Consider the following 5,619-nt stretch of genomic DNA (forward strand, 5'->3'; position numbering starts at 1 on the left):
AGAAGACCAGTCAGATTAGATTAAGGCCCACCCAAATGGCCTCATCTTAACATAATTGCCTTTTTAAAGCCTATCTCCAAATACAGTCATGTTTTGAGGTACCGGGTGTTAGGGCTTTGACATAAAAATTTTGAATAATGAGTGTATGTGAGTTTATAGTACTATCTATACCCTTTGCTTTTGTGTATGTATAAAAATGTGTATTAAATACAACAACATTCCAGAGGAGGACATAAAGGTACACCCAAGGCTGGGTGCAGTTGCTCACGCCTGTAATCCCAGCACTGTGGGAGGCTGAGGCAAGCAGATCATGAGGTCAGGAGTTTGAGACCAGCCTGGCCAATATGGCGAAACCCCCATCTCTACTAAAAATACGAAAATTAGCCAGCGTGGTGGCACATGCCTTTAGTCCCAGCTACTTGGGAGGCTGAGGCAGAAGAATCGCTTGAACCCGGGAGGCAGAGGTTGCAGTGAGCCGAGATCATGCCACTGGACTCCAGCCTAGGCGACAGAGCAAGACTCCATCTCAACAACAATAACAACAACAACAACAATAACAACAACAACAACAAAGTACACCCGAACAGATAAACATATATAGCATGTCCCATAAATAGGCACCATCAGGAAGATATTAATTATCCCTAAGCAAATTCACAATTTTAACATATCTCAATAAATACACCAACATTCGTTTCCTGGAACTGAATAAGCATATGCAGAAAAATAAGTAAACAAGAAGAGTCAGGAAAATTCTGGAAAATGAAAGAGTAATGGGGTGTGGAGCAGCCTTATTGGATACTAAAACATACTCTAGAGCCTCAAAAATTAACAGTGTGGTATTTGTGCATGACTGGAAGAGAATAAAAATCCCAAAATAGACCCAAGTGCATAAGATGATTTAATACATGATTAAAGCAACTTCTCAAATCAATGGAGGTAGAAATAAACTTTCTGATCAATATTAGGACAAGTGGGAAGCCATTTCAAAAAAGACTAAATTGAATCTATACCTCATGCCATATGTCAGGATAAAACTCAAATAGATAAAAGATTTAAATTTTTAAAAAAAACAAAACCATAAAAGCACTTAAAAGAAAGCCTTGAAGTCAGTGCCTTCCTAACCATGACTCAAAATCCAGAGGCCATTTTTTAAAATGATTGACAAATTGTGCTACACAAAAAAGAAAAACTTATGGCAAACACATGTGAGCGTGCGCGCGCACACACACACACACACACACACACACGCCATAAGACCATGAGCAATGTCAAAAGACAAAGGAGAAATAGGGAAAATATCTGTAACTTAGATATCACAGACAAAGGACTAGGCTAATTTCCCTAATTTTTAAAGAGTTTCTAGAAATCTGTGAGAAAAGACAAGAAAGCTTTTTTTTTTTTTTTTTTTTTTTTTTTTCAGGGAGACCTAAAAAGAAATAATCGACATCATGAACAGACAACCTACAGAATGGGAGAAAATATTTGCAAACTATGCATCCAACAGGGGACTAATATTTAGAATTTACAAGGAACTCAAACAATTTCACAAAAAAACCAACCACATTTGGGGGAAAAGATGTGAATAGACATTTTTCAAAAGAAAACATATAAATGACCAACAAGCATATGAAAAAAATGCTCACCATCACTAATCATCAGAGAAATGCTAGTTAAAACCACAATGAGATATCATCTTATACTAATCAGAATAGCTATCATTAAAAGGTCAAACAAATAACAGTTGTCAGTGAGGATGCAGAGGAAAGGGAGTGCTTGTCCACTGATGGTGGGAATGTAAATTAGTACAACCACTATGGAAAACAGTATGAAAATTTTTCAAAGAACTAAAAATAGAACTACCCTTCAATCCAGCAATCCCACTACTGCATATCTACCCGCAAGGAAAAGAAATCATTATATTAAAAAAAGATATCTGCACTCATATGTTTAAGTTTATGGCAGCACTACTCACAATAGCAAAGATATGGAATCAACCTAAATGTTCATCAACAGATGATTGGATAAAGAAAATGTGGTATGTGTACACAGTGGAGTACTATTCAGCCACAAAATAGAATGAAATGTGTCTCTTGCAGCAACATGGATGGAACTGGAAGCCATTATCTTAAGTGAAACAACCCAGAAACAGAAAGTCAAATACCACATGTTCTCCCTTATAAGCTAAAATTACTTAACCAGTACAATTGATTCCTTAATGGGTACATTATTTGGGTGATGGACACAATAAAAGCATAGACTTCACCAGTACTCAATATATATCCAGGTAACAAAATTGCACTTGTACTCCTTAAACTTTATACAAAATCTTTTAAATAAGAAAAATAAAATGGGAATGCCAAAGTAAATGAACACATCTTTCACAGTAAAAGAAATCCACACACAAAAAAGAAATTAATATAAATGTAATGGCACTGGGGCCAGGCATGGTGGCTCGTGCCTGTACTCCCAGCACTTTGGGAGGCTGAGGTGGGCGGATCTCCTGAGGTCAGGAGTTCCAGACCAGCCTGGCCAAAATGATGAAATCCCATCTCTACTAAAAATACAAAAAAAAAAAAAAAAAAAAAAAAAAAAAAAAAAAAAAACACTAGCCGGGTGTGGTGGTGCACGCCTGTATTCCCAGCTACTCAGGAGGCTGAGGCAGGAGAATCGCTTGAACCTGGGAGGTGGAGTCTGCATTGAGCAGAGATCACGCTACTGCACTCCAGCCTGGCAGACAGAGTGAGACTCTGTCTCAAAAAATAAATAAATAAATAAATAAATAAATTTAAAAATAAAAAAATAAAATGTAATGGCCCTTAAACATATGAAAAGATGTTTGACTTCTCTCATAATATGAAAAGTTCAAATTTAAAACTACACCAAGATTTTTTTTCTCACCTATCAGTTTGGTAAACATTCAAAAGTTTGATACCACACTCCACTGTCAAGCCTGTATAGAAAACAGTCACTCTCATACATTACTAATGGGACTGCAAATTAGTACAACATTTATTAGTTTGGTAGGGCTGCCATAAGAAACGTCGCAGACCGGGTGGCTTAAACAACAGAAAGTAATTTTCTCACCATTCTGCAGGCTAGAAGTCTGAGATCAAGGTGTTGGCAGGACTGATTTCTTCTGAAGCCTCTCTGCATGCCTTATAGATGGACATCTTCTCCTCTATGTGTCTTCACGTAGTCTTCCCTCTTTACATGTCTGTGTCCTAATCTCTTTTCATAAGGACACCAGTCGAATTGAATTACGACCCACCCTAATGACCTCATTTCAACTTAATTATTTCTTTAAAGACCCTCTCTCCAAATGCAGTCACATTCTGAGTTACTAGGGCTTAGGACTTCAATATAAGAATTTTACGGGTCACAATTCAACCCACAATTACCCTTATGGAAGGAAATCTAGATATAGCTATCATGACTACCAATTCATTATCCTTGACCAGCAACTCGACTTCTGGAAATCTATCCTACAGATATACCCGCACACATATAAATTGACATATGTATGAAGATATTCATTTCAGTCTTGTTGAGGCTGAAATATTCATTTCAGACTGGTTGAGTGAACTTTGGTTTGTCTACACAGTGCAAAATTATGCAGCTGTGAAAAGAAATGAGGAAGTTCTCCATGCACAGGTAAGGGCAGATCTCCATGATAAATGAGGAAAAAGAATGCACAAAACAGTGTAATACTAGTATGCTACCTACATACTCCGGGGAAAGTACATTTGTATTTGCTTGTATAAAATTTGCATAAGGAAACACTGAAGGCTGAACAACTACAACAAAATGCTAATAAAAGTGGTTACCGAGCGGGACCAGCCATGCAAATCTCTAGATGACAGTGTAATTTAAAACACTTCAAAATCATTGGAAGAAAGCTATTGCTGGGCTCTGCCTGCTGACCTGGGGAGGTCAGTGGCTCTATGGAAAACACTGTGATAACCTACTAAGGAGAGCAGCCTGTGAAGAAGCTCAGGTGTTTGGCAATCAACTCATTCCTTCCAATGCACAAGTGAAGAAGGAAACTTTTTCTGAATCCTGCAGCTTGCAAAGGCAAAGCCAGGACTCTATTTGAAAAAAATTCTGCCCTGATTTTACATTTATCCTGGCATAGGTGTGACTATTGTTAAGGCACATTATGAGGTACAAGCCAAGAAATTCCTGGAACTGATGGAGAACACTTATGTGATCATTGTTGCAGGAGGAGATGGGACACTGCAGGAGGTTGTTACTGGAGTTCTTCGACAAACAGATGAGGCTACCTTCAGTAAGATTCCCATTGGATTTATCCCACTGGGAGAGACCAGTAGTTTGAGTCATAACCTCCTTACTGAAAGTGGAAGCAAACTCCAACATATTACTGATGCTACACTTGCCATTGTGAACGGAGAGACAGTTCCATTTGATGTCTTGCAGATCAAGGGTGAAAAGGAACAGCCTGTGTTTGCAACGACCGGTCTTTGATGGGGATCCTTCAGAGACGCTGGCATCAAAGTTAGCAGGTACTGATATCTTAGGCCTCTAAAAATCAATGTAGCCCACTTCTTCAGCACTCTTAAGGAGTGGCCTCAGACTCGTGAAACCTCTATCTTGTATATGGGACCTACAGAGAGACCTCCCAATGAACCAAAGGAGACCCCTGTACAAAGGCCTTTTTTGTACAGGAGAATATTACGAAGGCTTACATCTTACTGGGCGCAACCACAGGATGCCCTTTCCCAAGAGGTGAGCCGAGAGATCTGGAAAGATGTGCAGCTGTCCACCATTGAACTGTCCATCACAACACAGAACAATCAGCTTGACCCAACACGCAAAGAAGATTTTATGAACATCTGCATTGAAGCCGACACCATCAGCAAAGGAAACTTTATAACTATAGGAAGTCGAAAGGTGAGAAACGCCAAGCTGGACGCCGAGGGCATGAAGTGTCTCCAAGCCAGCCAGTGCACTTTGCTTGTCCCAGAGGGAGCAGGGAGCACTTTTAGCATTGACAGTGAGGAGTATGAAGTGATGCCTGTGGAGGTGAAACTGCTCCCCAGGAACCTGCCGTTCTTCTGTGATCCTAGGAAGAGAGAACAGATGTTGGCAAGCCCCACTCAGTGAGCAGGCAGAAGACAAGTACTCCCAGACCACATTTTAAGCCACCAGTGGGACCAAAAGGGAACAGGTGCCTCAACCATCCCAACAGTGTTGTCAGAGGGTCCCGAGGGCATTTTCATGACAAGTACCCCTCTGCCCCCCTCCAGCAGTGCTTCCCAAAGTGTTCTCTGTCACCTGCTTTGCAATCAGCTTCCGTTAGTGGATGTTTTGTTTTGGTGTGACGGTCGACCCTCCTAAACACGGGCTTTCCTCAGGCTGGTTCAAGATGGAAAAGGACTTTCTTCTGTTTTCTCCCACAGTGCAACCACAGTGGAGAGCCCACAGTGAGCTTAGCCTGCCTAAGCCCTTCCATTCCCATTTTGTTCTTTGACCGTACTAGGAATTCCGGGGAAAGTGCCTTCCTTCCCTGGGGACCATTTCCTATTTCTAGGTTCCTCCACGGGTGCTGCTATTTTGTGAGCTCCGGCTCTTGCTTAGCATTTATTTTAGTTCTATCCT

The 5,619-nt window shown here is 40.4% G+C and overlaps 1 pseudogene; it reads left to right on the forward strand.

The window, feature by feature from the left end:
* Positions 1-3,856: 3,856 nt before the first annotated feature.
* LOC105481431 (acylglycerol kinase, mitochondrial pseudogene) lies at positions 3,857-5,124 on the forward strand (annotated as a pseudogene).
* Positions 5,125-5,619: the final 495 nt, after the last annotated feature.

The sequence above is a fragment of the Macaca nemestrina genome, chromosome X, assembly GCF_043159975.1.
Source record: "Macaca nemestrina isolate mMacNem1 chromosome X, mMacNem.hap1, whole genome shotgun sequence".
In the NCBI taxonomy this organism is placed as follows: Eukaryota; Metazoa; Chordata; class Mammalia; order Primates; family Cercopithecidae; genus Macaca; species Macaca nemestrina.